Genomic DNA, 27015 nt, shown 5'->3' with positions numbered 1-27015 from the left:
ACAACAAATCTCAGCTTCTTCATGAAGTGGGGGGAGGGCAGCCCAGTGCCGTGGGTCCAACAGGTCCTCCAGGGTACAGACCAGCAGCTTTGGGTCCCACAGGTCCTCCTGGGACAGCCTCTCATGAGTTCTGGACATCCTGATAATTCTTGGGCATGACCCAAATCTCAGCTTCTTCACGATGGGGGGTGGAGAGCATAGGGGGTGGGTGGGGCATGGTGAGGGCAGCCCAGTTGCTGCAGGTCCCTCAGGTACTCCAGGGATAGCACCCTGGTGGGCTTGTGGTCCAGCAGATACATATTCAAGTGGCTCACATCATGCCACATTGGCCAGGTCGACCCTCATCACCTGGTGACAGGCCAAGGTCAGTCAGTTAACATCCACCACCAGCTCCCCCAAAAAGGCCTCCATGTAGTAAACCTCACCCTGGTCCCCAGCACTGGCCTAGAACTGTGGCCAGTGCTGGTACCTGAAGTCTCTTGAAGTCTCTTCAAGGGCCACCTGGTAGAAACTGGGGTGCAGGGTGCCAAAGAGGGGGGACAGGGTCTCCATGCCCACATAATCCCAGAATTTCATGTCCACATCCACACACACAAGATTGTCCATCTCATGGAGGAAGCCCTGAACATATAAGTGGCTGACCATCGCCATGCACTGCATAGACACATCCCACAACTCTCTAGCCAGCTCAGGGGGGCAGGGAACACAGACCAGGCAGCCCACTGGTTGGTGAAGACCTAGTAGGTGACCCTGTGTCCCACCATGATGGGCTTCTCTGCTCTCTGCAGGAACAGCTCCAGGAAGACCACCAATCTACAAGGACAAGGGACAAGGCGGGAGGAGGGTCACTGTCAGAGGCTGGCACCAGGACCCCAGAGCTGGGGGCCATGAATGTGTGCTTCTTCAAGGGGGCAGGCCCTGCGCTGCTTTAAGCAACAGCCACTGTCCCAGCCTGTCCTGAGCAAGTCACTGCATAGGGCCTCCCTAATTTCTACTCCCAGAGATGGGGGCCATCAGCACCCCATCATACAAAAGGGAGCCTGAGGCTTCAAAGGTGGGAAACCAACCCCACAGTCAGCATGCTGGAGCCAGAAACACTGCCCATGTGCTGAGCTCCCAGGCAAACCCTTTAGGCGTTCTCCCCTGGCTGACCCCATGTAGGTCCTGTCCTTATCTGCCAGGAGTAGAGCACCTTTGGGCACAGCCCTCCTTTCTATGGCCTACAGACTGAATAGAATCAGCAGGGCTGGTCTCCTGTTCCACTTTGTTTTGAGTGGGCTGTTGCTGGCCCCTCTATAGCTGTCTCCACTCCCTATAGGGTCCTCCCTTGAAGGCTACTGGACCTCTTGCTGACAAGGTCCATCAGTCAACCACTGGTGTTCCTCGGAGGGGTCACCCTTGAACTCCCCCAGATCAAGAATCAGGTCTAGCCCATGGGCAGGGAAGGGGAAAGAGGACCACTGGAAGAAGAGGGGGCTTGCTTAGGCCTTAGCCATGAATCCAAGAATGTAAGCTTCCAGGTCTAGGTCTACCTCTCCCTGGCCCCAAGAAGTTGGAAGTCTTGTCTCTTTGAGGGGACTTGGAATAGCAGCTCCCCCATCCAGCAGCTCCCCATCCAGCAGACATGAGTCAGGTCAGCAAGTGTGGTGAGCTCCTCTGGGACTGATTTTTTTTAAGGTTTTATTTATTTATTTGACAGAGAGAGACAGCTAGAGAGGGAACACAATTAGGGGGAGTGGGAGAGGGAGAGCCATGCTCCCTGCTGAGCAGGGAGCATGACATGGTGGGGTTCAATCCCAGGACCACAGGATCATGACCTGAGCTGAAGCCAGATGCTTAATGACTGAGCCACCCAGGTGCCCTGAAACTGATTTTTTCACACAGGCACTAAGGCTACTTCCCTGTGTTTTCCCCATACCTGGAAGGTTAGGAAATCACTCACACAGGGAAAGTGGGCACTACATTAAAATAGGGGCAAGGCCACATCCAGCAGACATGAGTCAGGTCGCTGGGGGGCAAATCCAGGTCCAGCCAACAGGGGAACAAGCCAGACATGAAGCAAGGGGAGAGTACAGAGAATGTAAAGGCTTGGACTCAGGCCAGAGGCACATGTAGGATGACCACACACCTGGGAGGCCCACAGGGGTAGGGAGATATGATGAGAGAGGTGAGGCTGGAGAGGACAGGCAGCTGGGTCACAAAGAGGCTCAAAAGTTATGTTCTGAAAAGATCACTCTGCTTACCAGAGAAGAATGGGCTCTGTACAGCAGAGGACAGGGATACACTAACCTTTAACCTCTAACCTTAACCCCACCCTAACCATAATCAAACATCATCCTCCATTTTGAGGACTGACAGCTCTACTCTGAAATCACAAACAAGTCCATCATGCTGGCTTTCGCTCCTTGCTCAGTATTGTACTGCAAGTTCTACCTAGAACAATAAGGCAAGAAATAAGGAATCCACATGTGAAAGGAAACAGAACTAGGTCTACTCAGAGACCAGAGATGGCATCATCTTATATAGAGAGCTTCCTAATGAATCAACAAAAAGTGATTACAGCCAGTTTCCTAATTCCACAAAGTTACAGGAAAAATATCAATACACAAAAATCTCTCTTATTTATATACACTAGCAATTTTTGAATCATCCAAAAAGGAATTTAAGAAAATAATTCCATTTTAGGGAACACCAACATGGACAAAATACTTAGGAATAGATGTAATCAAGGTACAAATCTTATACACTGAAAATTATAAAACATTGCTGAAAGTAAGGGAAACCTAAATAAATCTGAGGACACCCCATGGTGATGAAAAGACATACTATTGATAAGATGGCAATAGTACACAATGTAACGTGGAAATTCAATGTTTTCCCAAGAAATTTCACAAAGGCCTTTGGGAGGAAATGCACAAGCTAATTGTAACAGTCATATGGAATTTCAAGGAACCACAAGATAGACAAAACCATGTTGAAAAAGAAAATCAAAGGAGACAGGTCATACTTCCAAAGTTCAAATCTTAATAAAAAGCAACAGCAAGGGGCACCTTGGTGGCTCAGTGGGTTAAGCCTCTGCCTTTGTTCGGCTCAGATCATGATCTTGGTCCTGGACTCAGGTCATGATCTCAGTCCTGGGCTCCAGCCCTGCATCTGCTCAGCAGAGAGCCTGCTTCCCCCCATCCCTCTGTCTGCCTCTCTGCCTCTTGTGATCTCTCTGTCAAATAAATAAATAAAATCTTTAAAAAAAATTTTTTTGAAAAGCAACAGTAAATAAAACATTGTGATAGAGTCATAAAGGTATGCATACACCCTGATATAAATAATACATTCTATATTTACTAATTGAATTTATATTTTAAAAATTGTTAAGTAAATAAAATTTAAAAAAAAATTAAGTATGCATACAGATCAGTGGGATTTAACTGAGATTCCAGAAATAAACCCCTTCATCTATGGTCCTCTGAATTTTGACAAGGGTGGACAACATTATGCTGGGGGGACAGAATGCTCTTTTCAACAAAGGGTGCTAGACAATTGGATACCCATGTATATAGGAATGGAACTGGACCCTTACCTCACACCACATATAAATATTAACTCAAAATAAGTTAAAGGCTTAAATGTAAGAGTAAAATTATAAACTCTAGAAAAATCAAATGGGGATAAATCTTCATAATCTTGGATTTAACAATGCTTTTAGATATGCCACCAAATCAGATCTAAAAGGGAAGGGAAAGAAAAAATAAATGTAAGAAGGGAAAGAAAAAATAGATAAAATTATAGCCTCAAAATTAAAAATCTGTCCTGGGCACCTGGGTGGCTCAGTTGGTTAGCTGTCTGACACTTAATTTTGGCCCAGATCTCAGGGTCATGAGATTGAGATTGAGATTGAGATTGAGCCCCACATCACGCTCCACATGAAGTGTGGGGCCTGCTTAAAATTTTCTTTCCTTCTCCCTCTGTCCCTGTCCACTCCCACACTCTCTCTCACTCACTCTTTTTAAAAAGAAATGTAAAAAATAACTAAAAATATTTGTGCATCAGAAAATACTATCCAGAAAGTGAAAAGACAGCCCCCAGAATGGAAGAAAATATTTGTACATTATATATCTAATAACAGTCTGTTGCCCTGAATATATAAAGAGATTTACAACTTCTCAATAAAAAGACAGCCCCAATTTTAAAATGGGCAAAGGACTTGGATAGACCCTTCTCCAGAGAAATCGTACAAATGGTGAACAATACATGAATAGATGTTAAACATTATTAGTCTTTATGTAAATGAAGATTTAAACCAATTAGATTGTCCTTTTACACAAGTAGAATCACTAAGATCAAGAAAAGTAAAAATAAGTCAAGCAGAGAGAGTCAGTTATCATATGGTTTCACTTATTTGTGGGGCATAACAAATAACATGGAGGACATGGGGAGATGGAGAGGAGAAGGGAGTTGAGGGAAATTGGAAGGGGAGGTGAACCATGAGAGACTATGGACTCTGAAAAATAACCTGAGGGTTTTGAAGGGTTGGGGCTGGGAGGTTGGGGGAACCAGGTGGTGGGTATTAGGGAGGGCACATATTGCATGGAGCACTGGGTGTGGTGCAAAAACAATGAATACTGTTACACTGAAAAGAAATTTTTTAAAAAAAGTAAAAATAACAAAAGGATGTTGAGAAACTGAAAACCTTAAACCTCGCTTGTGAAAAACAGTGCAGTCTATGTATTAAAATTAATTTGGCATTTACTCAAATAGATCAAAGCAGAATCACCATATTGTAAAAAAAAAAAAAAAAAAAAAAAAAAATTGCACTCCTAGATACATATCCATAAAATTGAAAACACTGCTTCAAAAAAACAAACAAAAATGTTTGGAAATATTCATAGCAGCCATGCTCACAATAAGCAAAAACTAGAAACTATGCAAATGTCCATCCAAAAAAAAAAAAAAGCTTTTGAAAACAAATTTAAACACCCCCAAAAAGAAAAGGATAAACAAAATGAGGTAGATCCATAAATGGCAATCTTGTTCTGCCCTATGAAGGAATGAAGTAAAATAGTTCATTTATTGTTGCCTAAAAATATTAAACACAGAACTCCACTGCAGCCTATATGCCCCCCAAAACTGAAAGTAGAAGTATCTTATTCAGAGCAGCATTTCTCACAACAGCCAAAAGGCGGAACTAACCCAAGTGTCCACTGACAGATAAATGGATTAAAAAAAAAAATGTGGTTTATACATGATGGAACACGATTCAGCCTTAAAAACAAAGGGAGTTCTGACATGGGCTACAACACAGATTGAACCTGGAAGTCATTATGCTGACTGAAATCAGCCAGTCACAGAAGGGCAGACACTCTATGAGTCCACTTGGAAGAGGTGTGTGGGACACAAAGCTGGATGTGGTTTCAGGGACTGAGGGGAAAGGGCAATGGGGAATTGGCATCTCATGCATACAGTCTCCCTCAGAGAGAATGAAAAAGATCTGGAGAATGACGTACAATAATGTATAACTCAGCTAAGGCCAGACAACTGTGTACCTGAAATGTTTTAAGGGGTCAACGTTCTTATGTTCAGTCACCATGAAAAAGTGCATGAAGGACAATGCATGTCACAAGGTAGATGGACACTAAAAACAGCCCCAGTGACATAAGCCATATAGAAATACCACTCAGATTGGAGCCGTTTGTGCTGCTTAAATCTATCAAGGTTACCCAAAGAAGGGAAAGTCCTGGAAAAAGTTCCAGAAGAAGAGAACTGGATCTGAATGGAGAAGACATTTCAGACCATCAGTGAGGTGGTGACAGCTGAAATGGCTGTGCTCTGGGTTCAAATGTGGGAACCATCACAATTTCCTCACTTGGGGTTATATGGTGTTTCCACAGGATAGTGTCCTGCTTCGGGGTAAAATGCACTGAAGTAGCCCATGTGAAGTGGCAAACGTGGTAAAGAAATGACAGCTGGGAGACTGAGTGTGGAGATAAAGCATATTTGTGCTGCTGTGACAAGTTAATGCAGATTTGAAATCACCACAGAGTAAATGATTCTTCCAAACATCCACATCAGCACCACATCACAGAAGCAGAGAGAACATCAGACTTTGGGATGGAGGCCAAGCCCTCCCAGATCCAGTTCACCCACCATGGAGAGGCCCCTTGCCCTTGGAAGAGGCCACACGTTAGCCAGAGACTCATGGGAGGTTTAAATCGGGGGGCCCCGTGTCTTGGGTGCAGTAGAAGCAGTGGGATCTGGAATTCCAGTTTTCCACAACATTGCACCACAACCTGGTTAGAACTGTGAAAAAGCATAAAGGGAATTCTCAGTAAAGTGGACTGGGGACGCCAGAAGGGGAGACTGGAAGGGGGCACCTGCCGCTCAATGCCCATTACAGACTCCACACTACAATCCACCACAGGAGAGACTCATCCATTCCAGGCCCCACAGGGGAAGCCCGAGAGTTCATCTCCTACAAGAGATCCACCATCCCCACAGCTCGGCTGGTAAGAATCCTTCATCACCTCGAACCCCTGCCTTTCTCCAGTGAACTTTCCTTCTAAGCAACCCTCCCAACTTCTTCCTCCTTCTCCATGAAAAAATGTTCCTCTCCTTTGTTTCTTGCACTTTCCTGTGATGTGCCCGTAGCTTGCTCATCCCAGGTCACCATTCTCTGCTCTTCCCAAATAAACCCACTTTGCTGGCCAAATAGCTGGCAGAGTTTAAGGTGAACAGAACTAATAAATTTAAGAAACTTGCAAGGAACAAAATCAATATACACAAATCAATAGCATTTCTATGTGTTCCCAAGGAACCAACAGAAAGAGACTATGGAGAATGATCTCATTTACTACTGCATCCAAAAGAACAAGATACCTAGAAGTCCCCTGAACCAAGAAGGTGACAGGCCTGTCCTCTGACAGCCGTGAGACACTGATGACAGGAAGGGAAACACATGGAGATGGGAAGAAACTCTGTGCTCAGGCAAGAACTGACACTGGGAAAATACCTACTCTCCCCAAAGCCAACTAGGGAGTCCGCACTGTCACTCATGAACTTCTAGACACCAGACCAACCCTGAAGCGGGTGTGGACACGGGAAGGACCCTGCAGGACCAAGGCGGGAGGAGCAAAAGCACTGAGGCGGGCATTGCCCCCCAACGTACACTGTCTGAGGAGCCCCAGGAACTGAATATGCACAAACAGCTGTGGGACCTGAGGAGACCAGAAAGGGGAGACCCCACAGCCCCATACTCAGCACCACAGGAGACCACGTCATCACACACAAAATCATGGAATTTCCAGTGTCTATACAATGTTCCCTTCCTCTGTGGGGTCCTGAGACCACACACCCCCTCACCAGTCCCTGCTCAGGTGGCTTCTCCTCACCTTCTCCTCTCCTCCAGTGGCTGGTCCTGAGGGCACTGGACTGCTCTCAGTGTGGACGCGGCCCCATGTCCTCCATAGCAGGTCCTGTCCATGTGGATGTGGACCCACATGCTCCCCAGCTTGTCCTGTCAGCATGGGAGAGGCCCCACATACTCCAGATGCCTCCACCATGGGTCGTGAGGAGGCCCGTCTCCTGGTCTCCTGTCCCAGCTGCAGTTGCTCAGGCCAGGCTCAGGGCAGGAGCTGGGGTCCTGCACCCTCTGCAGGGGGTGGAGGTAGTGCAGGACTAGGGGAGATCACCCTTCAGCGGAAGCACCTGCTCCCTCCCGGGGTCCAGCTGAAGCCATTTCATTCTGGAAATTCAAGCTGCATGGAGCCCAATATCCCCCAACTTCTCCAAAAATATCTAAGGAACAATGAGTTGGAAACAATATGGAATGACAACAATTCCTGACCCAAACAGTGGCCCCAAACATGACCCTGGCCCTGATGCAGACCCACACTTTCACTTCAACTTGCTCTCAAGCCTGGCCCTGACCCCAATCCAAAACCCCAGCCCTAGCTCTCAACCCAAACAGTGTTCACAAGAATCAAAAGGTAGAAACTGCAAATGCCCATCAATGGTGAATGCATAAACACAGTGTGGTAAAGGGTTTGAATTTGGATTCAGGTTCAGGTTTCAGTCAGAGTTCTAGATCAGGGTCAGGATGAGGACTTTGAGTGAGGGGCAAGGGAATAGTTAGAGCTTAGGGCTTTATGTTTATGATTTAGGGTTTAAGACTCAGGGCATCTGGGATAAGGTTCAAGGTCAAATTTAGAGCTTGGATTCATACTGGGATTTGGGTTCAGGGTTCATGACTCAGAACTCTGGTTTAAGGTTCAGGTTCATGGTTTAGGGCTTGACTCCAGAGCTCAGGTTCAGATTCCAGGCTTTGGATTCAATTTCAGGTTTGGGATTCAGGGTTCTAGTTTGGGCTTTAAGGTCATGTTAGGTTTCAGCATTAAAGTTAAGGGTTAAGGTTAGGTTTAGGGATGTTCAGTTATCATCATAGACACAAAGTTTCTTTCTGAAATTTCTAAATCTGTAACGTATTTCATCTGGGTGTCAGGAGCTGGTTTGGAATTTAGGATCCCAGTAACTCCCTACTGACAGCATTCTGATCCTAGAGTCTTCCAGTCACCCAGAAGCATATTTTTTCTTGGCCCAAACATACCTTTGGCAGATGAGAGCAAGCTGGTGCCAAGGTTGGGATGATTTCACAATGATAGAGGTGTGAAACCAAATATCATATAACTGTTCACGGAAAATGAAACAGGAGACAAATAATTGGTCGACTTGTGATTCTTCCACAATAACAAACACCAAGTTTCCAATAGAATCTGATAATGTTCCCTAGGAAGGCCTATGGTACTCATTACCACTACCAAAAGAGGACCCATCCCCTGGTTTAAACTAAGAATCACAGCAGATACTTCCTATTTTATGTAAAAAATAAGAATTTATTATTTGGCTGTTCCAGTGGACAATTTGTGGAAGCATTGACAACATTTTCCTTTCTCAAATCCTCATTAACACACAGGTAAAATGCAGGCAATGTTGTAATGGACTGCTCATTGGAATACCAAGTACAAGAAGGGGTCTTAGAAGCAATAAAAAGATATTGAATATGAAACTTAGAAAAAGCACCCTTTATGGGCACTTATTGAGGATCCCTAACCATAACATCTAACATCTCATCCTATGAAATTCACCCATAAAAATCAATAACAGCCTGCTGACCACTGTAACCACCCCATCATTGACCTCTAGGCTTGTAATACACACTCCAACCACTAGAGACACACTTCTCAGCAGCAAAATAGGACTTGCCCCAGTCCTGGTGGACCAACTCTTACAGGGAAGTCAAAAAATCCCACTCCTTGGTAATCACAGCCATTAGGACAAAGTCACAGAAACCACACCCAGAACTCAATAAAAGACAGACATATCATGAAGTGGATGCTGCAGATCACCACCACTCCCACAAAGTAACTCTACAGTGGACTCCAGGTCTGCCCCCTTCCCAAGATTACACAGGGCACCACATTCTTCCAGTACTCCATCCTCAGAACAAAATCATGAACTGTCTTTGTCAGTCCTGTGTATAGGCTCACAGTGAGCCCTGCGAAAGCCAGATACCTTCTTGAGAGCACTCAGCCTCTCACACATATCCTAGCAGATGGAATATGCTGCCCTTCCTGACTTCTATACCAACTAGAGAATACTTGGAACAAGTCTTGCCATACTCCATGAAAAAGGCATATTCTTCATCTGCAAAATGATGGGTGGTGAAATACCAAAGACTCCTTGCACCTTCTCAAACCTAGTTAAGTTGGAGATACAGCTTGGCCAGAGCTATTATCCCCACTCCCCTACACATACCCACACATGCTTCCCTTGTGCACTCCAGACCAGTTTCCATCCACTTTGTTCATTCTCATCCATTGTCTCTGCAGAGTAGTACAGTATTACCAAGGTGCTGGGACTGAGATGCTAGGTGCTAAGCCAGCACCTTGGACCCACTTACTATTAGAAATTAATATTCATTTTATTAATAGAGGCATTCCAGAAGATCTTACCACCACCACCATTAGAAAAATCATTACAACAGAGATCCTAACAACCTGTGGCAGTCTACACAGCTCAATTCCTTGGCTCCAGGAATTGGCTCATCCATGAACATGTGACCTGGTCCCAGATAATGAAGTGGGGTGGACCATCCAAGCCAGGGACTTGTCCAATGTGACTACAGAAGTGGCCTTGGCCAGGCCTATGCCAATGCCACAGAGGGTCTAGGAAGCCAGGTGCTCCATAACATTGCTAAGGGCTGAATCAGACTTGTCCTGAAGCCCGCACATGCTAGATCCTCTGCTAACTCAGAACCCTAAATATGCTCATGGTCTTGGCCGGAACAAGATGACCATCTGCATGGTATATAACACACCAGATATATCTGCCAGGCAATGGAGACATCCTCAGCCAAACAATACCCAACATGGAATTCAATTACAGACAAACATGGAATACTCGAAGCCTACAGAGAAATGTGGGGGAATTCTTGAGGCCTTTATTGTTGGCCAATCTCACTATCATCTTTTTTTTCCTTTTAAGTGGAGGGGCTGGTGTTAGGCAGGTTAGATCCCAGTGTACTTCCACTCTGCCATTGGAAAAGAAGAGCCCTTTTCCCCATTATCCACCATGCTGCAAATCTGGGGTGTGGGAAACTACCATCCATGAGCCAAATGGGACTTCCCCCTGTATTCTGTCTATCAGTAATTGCTGGAACATTAGTTATGGATGGTTTGTGGATATTTTCAAGCCACAATGCAAGAATGGAGTCATTGTCAGAGATACTATATGGATTTCAACACCTAACAGAAAATCTTTACAGAAGACTTCACAGAAAAGTCTGTACCCATCCCTGGTCTCAAAGATCCTAGGATCATATCACTTCTTTGAGTATAACGTAATGTCTTCTGGATAAAATCTAATTTCTTCACCCCCAGAGGCAAGGACTTCCACCCTTTTAGCTACAATGCCATCTCCATCCTCTTCTATTTACACCTTGAGTTGCACATCTACATGTCTGCAGTCCAAAGGGAATTCACTGTAGTTTACATGGTAGTGATGCTCAGAAACAGAGGTGTAAGTGTGAACTCGTGAGTGTGAGTGTGTGTTTCTTCTTTGTTAGCCACATTGTGCAAGGATAATACAATACAGTAGCATGCTTTCTGTCTTACAGGAACGGCCATGCAATGTGGTTCCATAATGATCTCAGAAGGAATCCACTCTCATAGAACAAACTTCATCTGGGAGGACTCCCAAATCCTTGTCCTGGACATTATGTTTCACCAAGGCTGGGGATACACAGAAGGACAGAGACTCACCCTGCCCATCAGGATTTTGAAGGATGCCTGCTGTTCCAGGACAAAAAAACCCTAAACCATTCACCCACTTGTTATCCAGCCAGGCATCCATGAAAGACATCTACTCCAAGCAGAAAGGACAGACCGAGAGACAAGTGACAGCCTTGTGTGACAAATGCCACAAAAGGGGACACTCAGGAGGACTGGGGTTGTGCAGTGTTGGCCAGACTCAGGGGCAGGGGCACAGGAATGCTCCAGGAGGATGATCACAGCTGTGTCACTCTGGGGGATGCTCAGGAGGACTGGGATTGTTCAGGGTTAGCCAGACCAAGGGGCAATGGTCCAAGAGTGCTCCGGGAGGATGTCACAGTTGTCCCCTTGTGTGGCCACATGTGTCAGTGTGACTGGGCATTGGCCAGACTGGAAATGAGAGGGTGGACAAGGGGCTGTGTCCCTAAACTGTCTTCTGCAAGGCAAAAGTTCGGTAACAAGATTTCTTTCAGCGTGATTTCATTTTACATGTGTCTATGAGTCCCTAAAGCTGATTGTGTAGAATTTGAAGTATGTAGTTTGCCATTGCTTTCAAGTCTGAGGTGAGCACACTTGATATTCCTTTTGTTGCTTTCAGAATATAATGACTTTTCCCACCCAAGGACAGGGAACAAAGGCAACACAGATCTACACTTTGAAATGTCAACAGAAATCTCCAAACCCAAGTTCTCACAGGAGCTAAAGCTTCAGGACCAGGGCGAGAGAAAGGGGAGGCAGATAGCAAGGAACCAAAAGAACAGGTCATGTGTATGTGAGCTGGCCCACTTCTCTACCTGCTGGAAGCAAGCCATGCCTAACAGGAGAGAGTCACACCTGCATCTGGTCCATCTGTTTGCTGCCCTTGAGCAGAGCAGAGGATGTGCTAAGCTGGGTGTGGGGTTTGGGGGGAGATGGGCACCTGGCTACGGATGTTACCTGCCAGGTACCTGTAGGACCAGCTCCTGGTCCTCAGCTAAAATGGAACAATAATTATGTTAGTTACCTATTTCCTGGGACAGGTAATGTGCTCAGTGACAATAACTTGGTGACTATACCCTCTCTCATTTCATTTTCTAAAATCACTTTAGGCAGGTAAGATTGATATACAAAAAGCTGTCCATAGTTGAGATATGCAACTTGACACTGACCCTAACCCTAATATATAGTAAAGATATACTCAATTTAGAATATTACTCATAAATTAGAGGATGGGTTTTAGGAGCTAAGAAATTAAGGGACCAACCTTCTGTCTTAGTCTCCCTTGAATCTAAGCTGGAACAGGTTTGGCCAAATGCTATTTGGAGAGTGGCCACATGGGGGAAACAGTGAGTAAGCACTGGTGCAAACCCCACTACAAAGCCAATTCTTCCTTCATCCTGTCAAGCCTTGTTCATTCAGTGTTTACAGATCATTTCATAGATTACGAAAATTGTGACTTTGCTGAATTTTTAAAAAACAAGATGAATTCTTTCAACCTATTAAGAATACATGATGTTGTCTAAAATCTCAGAGTTGGCGAGCAGATGAAGGCCCAGGAGCCTGGGAAAAGGCCATTACTATTGAATCTATTCAGGTCAACTTGGGAAACAAAGATGACTTCTACTCCACTTCTTTTAAGGAAAAATTTGTGCCAACTAACAGTACTGAACCCACACAAAATAATGCATCTCAGAAGAATACAAAAGGAGAATCAACAACCTCCAGAAGCAGAGAAAGAATCACACCCAGGAACCAAGAAGACAGACCATAGAAGCTCTGCTCAGGCCAATTTGCAGTCTGTAGATCCTCTGGAGATAGAATGCCCCCAATGCCCCTGAGGGTCATGGGTCAGGCAGAGCACACACCCTAATGATGCAATGTCATAACCTGTGACAGTTTTCCTGGTCCCTTCCTCCATGAGGCATCCCCTACCCCCTGATGACTCCATCCTGCTTCTTGGAACTACCATTCTCCTTTCTGACCTCATTGTTCACTTTTTCCATCACTGCCATAGTATAAATAGTACATTTAACTACATACTACTCTGTCATTTAAATATTTTTTGTCATGTTTGCTATGAAACTACACCTTGCATCATCTACCCTGATGTAGAATCACCTGTTTCCTTGCATGGCTCAACTGTGGACTCTGAGTGCCTTCACAGTGTCATGGGGCTAGTGTCCTGGGCAAGGTCCTCACTAAGCTGGATCAGCTGTTGCAGTAAAGGTCTGATCCAGACACAACTATTTTTGTGCAAGTAAGGCAGCACAGCCAAAACCTTGGTTTAGGTTGAGAATTGCTCGTGGTCCCTCAGTCACATCAGATGGCATGGGGGCACATCCTGAAGACACTTGCTAGTCCAATGTTGCCCTAGGGAATTTCCATGGAATAGCCATTGTGTCCAATAGTGGAACTCAACAGGAGCGGAGGGGATGGAAGTCAGAACTCTTGAGATAGAATCCATCTTTGAGATTGCCTAGAATCTCCTAGGAGTTCATTCCATAGTCTTGAATGAATAAATGAATCTAAAAACATTTCCTAATTTTAGAAATGATGAGCCTGAAGCTCCAATGAAGTGACTCTCCGAGGTCATATTGGAAATCAGCAAAAGAACCAGTCTGAGATGGGAGATGGCCACCAGCATGATCCCCCAGAGTGGCTTTAACTAAAGCTACAATTACCCATTGAACTTTCCAGGACTCCCAGACTCTCATGGGACTGTTCATGTGGCATATTCTGGGAATAAAGTTCATGTCAGGGCCAAAGCTCTGACACTAGTTATAACAAGAATCTATGATGTCAGTGGAGTCCCAAGCCATAGGCCATCTCAGAGTTTGTCTGCAAAGATATGGTTGGTGGGAAACCCACATGCTGACAGAGGGTAGAGGAAGATGGGAAAAGCTAGGGCTGCTTATGTCACATCTTGCCCCAGATGGTACAGTGGTGTCCAGCAGGACAAGCCCCCGAAATGTCCCCCAGCGCCTTCACAGAACTCACCCCTAAGGTTTGAAGATGAGCTTCATACATGTGTCATGAGTGCTCCAGCAAGCTCAGGGAAGCATGACACAGGACATAATAAAGTCACAGCCTTGACAGATGTATATTCATTGAGCAATAGATTTCTCCAAATATATTCTGAAATGATGAAAATTCACTGATAAAACATGGATATTTTTATTAAAAAGAAAGTCATACTTGTTCAATTAATAAATATTTATAGGGTATCTACTTAGTGCAACTGTGTAGCTCTAGTCCTACGTGGGAATTTACAAAGAGTGTGGGATATAAGCAATGGATCAATGACAGGAAGGAATGTAGGCTAAGGGTTAAGACAGTCATCCTATTCAGAGAGGCCCATTAAGGAAACCCGCTGAGAAGATGCTTTTCAGCCAAGACTAGAAAGACAGGGCCAGGGAATCCATCTGTAAGAAGAGTGACAGAGCAATTTGATTTTTAATTATTTTGACCATAAAACATAAAACTGAAAAATTATTGCCTTAGGTGTTGCTTTGGAACATTTGGTTCTTCTCTGTAACTATTTGGGTTACATGCTAACCTTTACTCACTGTAAAATACTCTAAGAAAGTGTCTTATTTAAGCACAGACATCTTGTATTAAAAGGCAAATAAATTAACTCTAGCAAACCCCTAAACCTACCTCTACCCCTAACCCTAATTCATGACCCAAACCCATGACCCTAAACCTGACCCCAACCCTGGCCCTAGATTGGGCTCAGAGGGGTCTGGGCCCAGAAACCTGGCACCAAAGCCCCAGGGGCTGGAGACACTCAAGCAATTCCAGAGGGCTCTGCCTGCCACCCAGAAGAAAACCATGTCATTTGAAACTCCAGAAACCATTCAGAGCAAAAGAAATCTGCATGCCCACCTGAGGCAACCCCCCACATTCAGTGGCCTACTGGACAAAAACCTGGGCCCTGACATTCATCCTGGCCCACACCCTCAACTGAGAGTCTTGTCACACAGCTGGCAGATTGAACCTGCCACAATCCTAGGCCCCAACCCTAATCTTAGGTTGGCTTTTTAAAGGACCACACCCAGAAGCCTAGCTCCAAATCCCCAGGGAATGGGAACATCTAAGTGAAGCAGAGGGCTCATCCTATAACAAAGTCCAAAATCATGCCTTTTGGAACTTCAGACAGGAATTAGAGCAGGAGAAATATGAATGAAATTGAACCAATCCCTGCTTATTTGTACTTTTATACCATACTGAGCACAAAGCCTGAGCCTGATACTCTCCTTAACTCTAGCCTTCAATTCAGATGTCTGTGAAGGTCTCCACACCTAAGCATGCTCCATGGAACTACCCCATCCTAGTTTAAGAGATAGGTAAAAACATGAACACACCTTTCTACCAAAAGGGCATACAAGCAACCAAGAGACACAAGAAAAAGTGCTCCATATCAATAGCCATCGGGGAAATACAAATCAAAACCAGAATGAGATACCACCTTACAACAGTTGGCATGACTAAAATTATCAGTGCAGGGAGCCACAAATGTTGGTGAGGATGTGGTGAAAGGGGAACACACTTACACTGTTGGTGGGACTGAAGCTTGTACAGCCACTCTACCAAATGTTATTGCGTTTCTTCAAGAACCTGAAATAGAGCTACCCTATGACCTAGCAATTGCCCTACTAGGTATTTACCCCAAAGATTCAGATTGAGTGAAAAGTAGTGGCACATGTTCCCCAGTGTTCATTGCAGCAATGTCCACTCTAGCCAAATTTATGGAAAGAGGCCAGATGTCCATGGACAGATGAATGGGTAAAGAAAATGTGGTCCATATCTACAATGGAATATTATTCTGCCATCCGAGAAGGTGAAGACTTACCACCACATCTACCTGGATGGAACTGGAGAGTATTATGCTGAGCGAAATAAGCCTATCAGAGAAAGATAATTGGCACATGGGTTCAGTCATATGTGAAATAGAAGAAACATCACAGAGGACCAGAGGGGAAGGGAGGGGAAACTGAATGGAAAGTCATCAGAGGAGAAAAACCATGAGAGACTCTTCATGTAAAATACACATGATGCAATGAGCACTGGGTGTTGTACACACCTGATTACTGAACAGTACATCTGAAACTAATTATGTGCTATAAGTTGACTCATTAAATTTAAGTTAAACAAAAAGAACTCAAGCAAACTCTCCTAAAAATGTGTATGGAACCAACAAAAATATTAAAAAGCCAAGACAATCTTGAGAGGAAAAACAAAGCTGGAGGAGTCAGAATTCCACATTTCAAGTTATACTACAAAGCTGCAGTCATTCTAACAGTATGGTACTGGCACAAAAATACACACAGCAACCAAGGGAACAGGATAGAAGCTTAGATATAAACCCAAAATTATGTGGCCAATTACTCTTACACAAAACAGGCAAGAATATCAAAAGGAAAAGGACAGTCTCTACAACAAACTGTGCTGGAAAAACTGGACAGCTACACACAGAAGAATGAAATGACTCTGCTTCCTTACACTATACAGACAAATAAACTCAAAACTGTTTCAAGACATCAATGGAAGACTTGAAACCATAAAAATTCTACAAGAGGGTACAGACAGTAACTTCTTGACATGGACCAAAGCAACATTTTTCTATACTGTCTCCTGAGGCAAAGGAAATAAAAACAAAAATAAACTACTGGGACTATGTCAAAATAAAAAGTTCCCACACAGCAGAAGAACTACGAAGAAGTAATAATAATAAGATAACCTACTGAAAGGGAGAAGATATTTGCAAATATCCTATGCAATAAAGGGATAGTGTCCAAAATATATAGAATGGATACAACTGAACACCCCAAAAAAACAAATAATCCAGTTAAAAAAAAATAGTAGACATGAACAGATGTTTCTCCAAAGAATAAATACAGATGATCAACAGTCCCATGAAAAGATGTTCACCATCACCCAGCCTCAGGAAAATACAAAGCAGATGTATAATGAGTTATTACCTCATACTGTCAGAATGGCACAAGGAATAACAGGAGTTGGGAGGATGTGGAAAAAGGGGAACCCTTGCGCACTGTTGGTGAAAAAGTAACCTGGTGCAGCCACTCTGGAAAACAGTATGGAGGTTCCTCAAGATGTTAAAAATAGAGCTACCCTAAAATTCAGCAATCACACTACTGGGTATTTACCCAAAGAATATGAAAACAATAACTCACAAGAATACATGGACCCATATGTTTCTTGAAGCATTATTTACAAGATCACAATATGGAAGCAACCCAAGTGTCTGTTGATAAAGTGATAAATGAGATAATAGATGTGTATACACACACACACACACACACACACACACACACACACACACACAGAGTGAAATATTACTCAACCATAAAAAGAATGAAATCTTGCCATTTGCAGCCACATGGTTGGATCTAGAGATTATTATTCTAAGTGAAATCAGTCAGAGAAAGATAGTACTATATGATGTTACTCTTATGTAGAATTGAAGAAACAAACATACATAAATAAAGGAGAAAAAAGAGACAAACCAAAAACATATTCTTAACAATAGAGAACAAACTGATGGTTACCAAAGGGGAGGTGGATGGAAGGATGAGTGAAAAAGATGAAGGGGACTAAAAGTACACTTTTCTTGATGAGCACTGAGTAATATACAGAATTACTGAATCACACTGTTATATACCTGAAACTAATATAACACTGTATGTTAACTCAACTGGAGTTAAAATAAAATAAAAAAGACTTTTCTTTCAGTAACTTATTTGAAAAAGCTTTGGTACACAATGCTCATATGCCCTACTTGGGAGTATTTCCTCAACAATGTTTATTCACTCTATGCCTCTATTTCAAATTTCACTGAATTCTTATATTTTACCTGTTAATCCCAGCCCACAGGAGCCATGGTCCCTTTCCACCCAGGATCAGCATCTATGCATTCAAGAGAGTGTAACTAGAGATAGATGCCACTTCATAATCCAGAAAGCTATTATTGTTTCTGTTTTGGTATGAGATGGTCACAGAGTGTGGGACAGGTTTCAGAGCACGTTTTTTCTCTATCCTAGATCACTAATTCAGTAGTCATTACCTGGATCCATTTGGTTAATAGGTTCCCTGTGGATGAGCTTGCTTCCAAGCACATCTATTGAAGACACAAAGGTAGGTGGGTTCAGTGCAGGATAGGAAGAGGAAGTACAGAGAAGGGTATGATCCCTCCCCTGATTCAGGAACTGCCATGGGTATGGGTATGGGAGACAGAAGCAATGAAAAAACACCAAGTTCACCAGCTGAATGCAGGAGGCACCGATCAAGGGTTCTCAAGATGTGGGGCATGGAGGCCGCTCTGCGCTACCTCTGGGAGGGAGAGGGAGGAAGGAATGAGAAAGAGAAACTGCCTGCCTGAGAAAGAGAAACTAGCCCATGGCTCCTGGCATACATCAGTCTACACAGCTGACCCAGCCTGGGCTCAGGATGGGCTGGCTCAGATCCCTCAACACTCAGTGGGACAGCTGGCTCCAGGGCTCAGCGACATGCTGAGGGAGGTGGCAGGGAAGGCTGCCCCTCCGAGGTCATCCTCTCTTTGAGAAGACAGACCTGCAGGACTGCTGAAACCCTACTGAGAGGTTCAAAAGACAGGCCACAGATGAAGTAAGGCATGGAGAAATAGAAAACAGTATTGGTTTTTAAGGTCAGAGCTGTCAGCTCAGGAAGTAGGGATGGCTTCCCTGAGGAGGACTGAGGGGAGGGGAGGCCAGGCTGAAAATAAAGATGTGGCTCTCCTGATTGGGAACCTACAGCCCCCTTCCAGGTCAGGGCATCGTCCTCACCTTTCAAAGTATCCATGGATGTGTTCCATCAGGGGACCGACAGAACTGCCTCTCAAGAAGGCTACCCTGCCATTGGGTTGCACAAGGTGGAAGATAAGGGCCAGATGAAGGGAAGTCAATACCCTGGTGGGCCAAGAGGCAAGAGCATAGGCTCATAATCATTAAGATAATGAAAAGTAGGAGGTAGCAGCATGGGAGCTGGCTGACACAAAAGTGCCATGGGCACTGTGCCCACAGCTACAGTGACTGAGTGACTCCTGTGCCAGACATGGTTCCCTTCAGTGGGCTCCAGACTAGTCCTGACCATAACCCTAGGAAGTGAGCACCACCACTGCCCTCCTTTCCCCATGCTGCTGCTAGGAATCACCATCATCAGATCCCTATCGGTTTTCATGGAAACTGAGCAGTGGCTCCCACCACACACTGCCCCTCTGGTGGTGGTCCAGTGTGAACCTCATGCCTGGCCAGAGACTGCTGTCTACCTGTCTACACACAACTCAACAAACAGGAGGGTTTTCCTAAATTCCACAGGTTCTGATGAGACAGATCCACAGACCCCACTACCCCACCCACCACCAACACCCTGTGGGTCACTTGGGACCTCCGCTATTGTCATGAAACTCACCATGTACAATTTCTGTCACTTCCCACAGAAAGTTGGGTTCTGATCCCCCAATTTACCATACATCCTGGCTGCTGACTTGGGACCATGCCGTGAACCCACATGGCACCTTTCTGTTAGAGAAGGCCACCCCTGAACCTCTTATAAAAATGTTTCTAAGGAAGTACAAGTCCATCAGGGCTACAGTGTGAGTGGTGGTACACAGCCTGCATGGTAGTAATCAGTAATTCTAGCAAAAGTTGACCCCCCCCTCCCACTCTAGTCTCACAAAATGTACCTTTCTCCATGGAATGCCTGGTCTTCCCTCAGAAAAACAAAGCAAAACAAAACTAGGAAACTAACCATTAAACCATTAACCATTAAACTGAATGCTTTCTTCACCCTCTGTTCCAAATCTTGTCCACACACAATGGTGTGAAAGTAGAAATCAGTCACAAGAAGAAAATGGAAAATTCAGAATTATGTGGAGATTTAACAACATGCCACTAAACAACAAATGGTCAAAGAAGAAATCAAAAGAAATTTTAAAAGTATCTTGAGACTAATGAAAAAGAGAACCAAAAAAACTTAGGGGATGCAGCAAAAGTAGTTCTAAGGGGGAATTTGATAGAAACTCAGGTCTTCAGCAATCCACCTGAAAGTTTTTCAATAACCAATCTAGTTTTACATGGAAAGAATTGGGAAGAAAAAAAAAAAGCAAAGCCCCATAACAGTGGAAATAAGGAAATAATAAAAAGGAATGTGGAAATAAATCCAATGGAGACAAAAAAGAAAAAAGATCAATGAAAATGCGAGCTGCCGTTTTTAGAAAGATAAACTGATGAACTTTTAGCTAGACTCACCAAGAAAGAGAGAGGACTCAAATACATCAGGTAAAAAAGATAATTGATTCCTCACATCAAGATCCTAGAGGAGAACACAGGCAGCAACTTCTTGGACCTTAGACACTGCAACTTCTTGCAAAACATGTCTCTAAAGGCCAGGTAAACAAAGGCAAAAATGAATTATTTATTACTTAAAAATTATCTTTTTAAGATAAAAAGTTTCTGCACAGCAAAAGAAATAATTAACAAAACTAAAAGGCAACCTACAGAATGGGAGAAGATATTTGCAAACAGAATTACAGATAAAGGTCTGGTATCCAAGATCTACAAAGAAATTCTCAAACTCAACACCCATGAAACAAAGAATCCACTCAAGAAATGGGCAAAAGATGGGAAGAGAATGTTCTCCAAAGAAGAAACACAAATGGCCAACAGACCCTGAAAAAAAATGCTTTACATCATTTGTCATCAGGGAATTCAAAACCACAATGAGATACCACCTTCCAACAGTTAGAATGGCTAAAATTAGCAATACAGGAAACAACAAGTGTTGGCAAGGATGTGGAGAAAGGGGAACCCTCTAACACTGTTGGTGGGAATGCAAACTGGTGCAGTCACTCTGGAAAACAGCATGGACATTCCTCAAAAAGTTAAAAAGAGAGCTGCCTTATGATCCCACAATTGCACTAATGGGTATTCATCCAAAAGATACAGATGCAGTGAAAAGAAGGAGCATATCCTCTCCAATGTTCATAGCAGCAATGTCGACAAGAGCCAAACTATGGAAGGAGCTGAGATGTCCTTCAACAGAGGAATGGATAAAGAAGATGTGGTACATACATATCATAGAATATTATCCAGCCATCAGAAGGGATGAATGCCCATTTGCATCAACATGAATGGAACTGGAGTGGATTATGCTAAAAGAAATAAATCAAGCAGAGAATGATAAAAGTCATATGGTTTCATGCATATGTGGAACAGAAGGAATTGTGTGGAGGACCACAGGGGAAGGGAGGGAAAACTGAATGGGGAGAAATCAGAAAGGGAGAAAAACCATGGAAGACTCTGAATCATAGGAAACAAACTAGAGGAGAGGCAAGTTGGGGGGTGGGGTAACTGGGTGGTGGGTATTAAGGAGAGGACATGTGATGAGCCCTGGGCATTATATGTAACTTATGAATCATTGACCATTTCATCAAAAACTATACCTTGAATAACTGAATTTAAATTTAAAAATGTGAAAAACTTTTAAAAAAAAACAAAAAAAAAGATGAGCTACTACAATGAACACCACAAAAATACAAAAGATTGTAAGAGACTACGATGACCAAGTAGAGGCCAACACCTTGGACAACCTAGAAGAAATGCATAAGTTCTTAACAACAACCTAGAATGAGCCTTGAAGGAAAAAATGTATATATGAACAGACTGATCACTAGTAAAATCAGCGATTTGGTAATCAAATCCTTCCAACAAACAAATGCCCAAGACCAGTTTCACTGAGGAGTTCAACCAGATGGTAGAAGAAGAATTAATACCAACCCTTCCCAAACTGGGCTTAAAAAAGAAGAGAGAGGCATACGTCCAAACTCATTTTATGAAGGCAGCAGTACCCTGCTACCAAAATAAGACAAGGACGTTATAAGTTAAGGAAAGGCCAATATCCCTCATAAAAAGAGATGCAAAAATCCTCAAGAAATTATGGGCAAAATTAATTCGAGATACATCAAGAGAGTCACACAACACGATCCAGTGAGATTTATTCCAGAGATGCAAGGATGATTCTAAATCTGCACATCCAACAATGGGATACATCACCTTAACAAAATAAAAGATAAAAATCCTAGGATTGTTATAATAGATGTAGAAAGAACACTTAACAAGATTCAATATTCAATATGTATTTCTTTTTTCTCTAATTTTTTTTATAAACATAATATATTTTTGTCCCCAGGGGTACAGGTCTGTGAATTGCCAGGTTTACACACTTCACAGCACTCACCATATCACATACCCTCCCCAATGTCTATAACCCCACCCCCCTTCTCCCAACCCCCCTCTCCCCAGCAACCCTCTGTTTTGTGAGATTAAGAGTCACTTATGGTTTGTCTCCCTCCCAATCCCATCTTGTTTCATTTATTCTTCTCCTACCCACTTAACCTCCATGTTGCATCTCCACTTCCTCATATCAGGGAGATCATATGATAGCTGTCTTTCTCTGCTAAACTTATTTCGCTAAGCATGATACCCTCTAGTTCCATCCACGTCATCGCAAATGGCAAGATTTCATTTCTTTTCATGGCTGCATAGTATTCCATTGTGTATATATACCACATCTTCTTGATCCATTCATCTGTTGATGGACATCTAGGTTCTTTCCATAGTTTGGTTATTGTAGACATTGCTGCTATAAGCATTTGGGTGCACGTGCCTCTTCAGATCACTACATTTGTATCATTAGGGTAAATACCCAGTAGTGCTATTGCTGGGTCATAGGGTAGTTCTACTTTCAACATTTTGAGGAACCTCCATGTTGCATTCCCACCAACAGTATAGGAGGGTTCCCCTTTCTCCACATCCTTGCCAGCATCTGTCATTTCCTGACTTGTTAATTTTAGCCATTCTGACTGGTGTGAGGTGATATCTCATTGTAGTTTTGATTTGTATTTCCCTGATGCCAAGTGATGTGGAGTACTTTGTCATGTGTCCGTTGATCATCTGGATGTCTTCTTTGCAGAAATGTCTGTTCGTGTCTTCTGTCCATTTCGTGATTGGATTATTTGTTCTTTGGGTGTTGAGTTTGATAAGTTCTTTATAGATTTTGGACACTAGCCCTTTATCTTATATGTCATTAACAAATATCTTCTCCCATTCTGTCAGTTGTCTTTTGGTTTTGTTAACTGTTTCCTTTGCTGTGCAAAAGTTTTTGATCTTGATAAAATCCCAATAGTTCATTTTTTCCTTTGCTTCCCTTGCCTTTGGCGATATTCCTAGGAAGATGCTGCTGCGGCTGAGATCAAAAAGGTTGCTGCCTGTGTTCTCCTCAAGGATTTTGATGGATTCCTTTCTCACATTGAGGTCCTTCATCCATTTTGAGTCTATTTTCGTGTGTGGTGTAAGGAAATAGTCCAATTTCATTTTTCTGCATGTGGCTGTCCAATTTTCCCAACACCATTTATTGAAGAGGCTGTCTTTTTTCCATTGGACATTCTTTCTTGCTTTGTCAAAGATTAGTTGACCATAGAGTTGAGGGTCTATTTCTGGGCTCTCTATTCTGTTCCATAGATCTATGTGTCTGTTTTAGTGCCAGTACCATGCTGTCTTGATGATGACAGCTTTGAAATAGAGCTTCAAGTCTGGAATTGTGATGCCACCAACTTTGGCTTTGTTTTTCAATATTCCTTTGGCTATTCGAGGTCTTTTCTGGTTCCATATAAATTTTAGGATTATTTGTTCCATTTCTTTGAAAAAGATGGATGGTACTTTGATAGGAATTGCATTAAATGTGTAGATTGCTTTAGGTAGCATAGACATTTTCACAATATTTATTCTTCCAATCCAGGAACAAGGAACATTTTTCCATTTCTTTGTGTCTTCCTCAATTTCTTTCATGAGTACTTGATAGTTTTCTGAGTATAGACTCTTTGCCTCTTTGGCTAGGTTTATTCCTAGGTATCTTAAGGTTTTGGGTGTAATTGAAAATGGGATTGACTTCTTAATTTCTCTTTCTTCTGTCTTGTTGGTGGTGTAGAGAAATGCAACTGATTTCTGTGCATTGATTTTATATCCTGACTACTGAATTCCTGTACAAGTTCTAGCAGCTTTGGATTGGAGTCTTTGGGTTTTCCGCATATAGTATCATATCATCTGCAAAGAGTGATAGTTTGACTTCTTCTTTGCCGATTTGGATGCCTTTAATTTCCTTTTGTTGTCTGATTGCTGAGGCTAGGACTTCTAGTAATATGTTGAATAGCAGTGGTGATAATGGACATCCCTGCCATGTTCCTGACCTTAGTGGAAAAGCTTTCAGTTTTTCTCCATTGAGAATGATATTTACAGTGGGTTTTTCATAGATGGCTTTGATAATTTTGAGGTATGTGCCCTCTAGCCCTACACTTTGAAGAGTTTTGATCAGGAAGGGATGCTGTACTTTGTCAAATGCTTTTTCAGCATCTATTGTGAGGATCATATGGTTCTTGTTCCTTCTTCTATTAATGTGTTGTATCACATTGATTGATTGCGGATGTTGAACCAACCTTGCAGCCCTGGAATAAATCCCACTTGGTCATGGTGAATAATCCTCTTAATGTATTGTTGAATCCTATTGGCTACTATTTTGGTGAGAATTTTCGCATCTGTGTTCATCAATGATATTGGTCTGTAGCTCTCTTTTTTGATGGGATCCTTGTCTGGTTTTGGGATCAAGGTGATGCTGGCCTCAGAAAATGAGTTTGGAAGTTTTCCTTCCATTTCTATTTTTTGGAACAGTTTCAGGAGAATGGGAATTAGTTCTTCTTTAAATGTTTGGTAGAATTCCCCCAGGAAGTCGTCTGACCCTGGGCTTTTGTTTGTTTGGAGATTTTTGATGACTGTTTCAATCTCCTTACTGGTTATGGGTCTGTTCAGGCTTTCTATTTCTTCCTGGCTCAGTTGTGGTAGTTTATATGTTTCTAGGAATGCATCCATTTCTTCCAGATTGTCAAATTTATTGCCGTAGAGTTGCTCATAGTATGTTCTTATAATTGTTTGTATTTCTTTGGTGTTAGTTGTGATCTCTCCTCTTTCATTCATGATTTTATTTATTTGGGTCCTTTCTCTTTTCTTTTTGATAAGTCTGGCCAGGGGTTTATCAATCTTATTAAATCTTTCAAAGAACCAGCTCCTAGTTTTGTTGATTTGTTGTATCAGTATTTTGGTTTCTATTTCATTGATTTCTGCTCTGATCTTTAGGATTTCTCTTCTCCTGCTGGGTTTAGGGTTTCTTTCTTGTTCTTTCTCCAGCTCCTTTAGGTGTAGGGTTAGGTTGTATACCTGAGACATTTCTTGTTTCTTGAGAAAGGCTTGTACCACTATATATTTTCCTCTCAGGACTGCCTTTGTTGTGTCCCACAGATTTTGAACCATTGTGTTTTCATTGTCATTTCTTTCCATGAATTTTTTCAATTCTTCTTTAATTTCCTGGTTGACCCACTCACTCTTTAGAAGGATGCTGTTTAGTCTCCATGTATTTGGGTTCTTTCCAAACTTCCTCTTGTGGCTGAGTTCTAGCTTCAGAGCATTGTGGTCTGAAAATATGCAGGGAATGATCCCAATCTTTTGATACCGGCTGAGGCCTGATTTAGGACCGAGGATGTGATCTATTCTGGAGAATGTTCCATGTGCACTAGAGAAGAATGTGTATTCTGTTCCTTTGGGATGAAATGTTCTGAATATATCTGTGATGTCCATCTGGTCCAGTGTCATTTAAGGCCTTCATATCCTTGTTGATCTTTTGCTTGGATGATCTGTCCATTTCAGTGAGGGGAGTGTTAAAGTCCCCTACTATTTTTGTATTATTGTTGATGTGTTTCTTTGATTTTATTATTAATTGGTTTATATAGTAGACTGCTCCCACGTTGGGGGCATAGATATTTAAAATTGTTAGATCTTCTTGTCGGACAGATCCTTTGAGTATGATATAGTGTCCTTCCTCATCTCTTATTATAGTCTTTGGCTTAAAATCTAATTGATCTGATATAAGGACTGCCACCCCTGCTTTCTTCTGATGTCCCTTAGCATGGTAAATTCTTTTCCACGCCCTCACTTTAAATCTGGAGGTGTCTTCGGGTTTAAAATGAGTTTCTTGTAGGCAACATGTTGATGGGTTTTGTTTTTTTATCCGTTCTGATATCCAGTGATTTTTTGATTAGGGTATTTAGCCCATTAGCATTCAGGGTAACTATTGAAAGATATAAATTTAGTGCCATTGTATTGCCTGTAAGGTGACTGTTACTGTAAATTGTCTCTGTTCCTTTCTGATCCACTACTTTTAGGCTCTCTCTTTACTTAGAGGAGCCCTTTCAGTATTTCCTGTAGAGCTGGTTTGGTGTTTGCAAATTCTTTCAGTTTTTGTTTGTCCTGGAAGCTTTTAATCTCTCCTTCTATTTTCAATGATAGTCTAGCTGTATATAGTATTCTTGGCTACATGTTTTTCTCGTTTAGTGCTCTGAATATATCATGCCAGCTCTTTCTGGCCTGCCAGGTCTCTGTGGGTAAGTCTGCTGCCAATCTAATATTTTTACCATTGTATGTTACAGACTTCTTTTCCCGGGCTGCTTTCAGGATTTTCTCTTTGTCGCTAAGACTTTTAAATTTTACTATTAGGTGATGGGGTGTAGACCTATTCTTATTTATTTTGAGGGGCGTTCTCTGAACCTCCTGGATTTTTATGCTTGTTCCCTTTGCCA

At 42.8% G+C, this 27015-nt stretch overlaps 1 pseudogene; it reads right to left on the bottom strand.

Moving 5' to 3' along the window:
- Window positions 1-176: 176 nt before the first annotated feature.
- Window positions 177-7553, bottom strand: LOC131813631 (histo-blood group ABO system transferase 2-like; annotated as a pseudogene).
- Window positions 7554-27015: the final 19462 nt, after the last annotated feature.

Source organism: Mustela lutreola, chromosome 13 (assembly GCF_030435805.1).
Source record: "Mustela lutreola isolate mMusLut2 chromosome 13, mMusLut2.pri, whole genome shotgun sequence".
NCBI classification, from domain to species: Eukaryota; Metazoa; Chordata; class Mammalia; order Carnivora; family Mustelidae; genus Mustela; species Mustela lutreola.
Note: the sequence above shows the minus strand (reverse complement) of the source record. Positions and strands in the feature narration are given on the sequence as shown.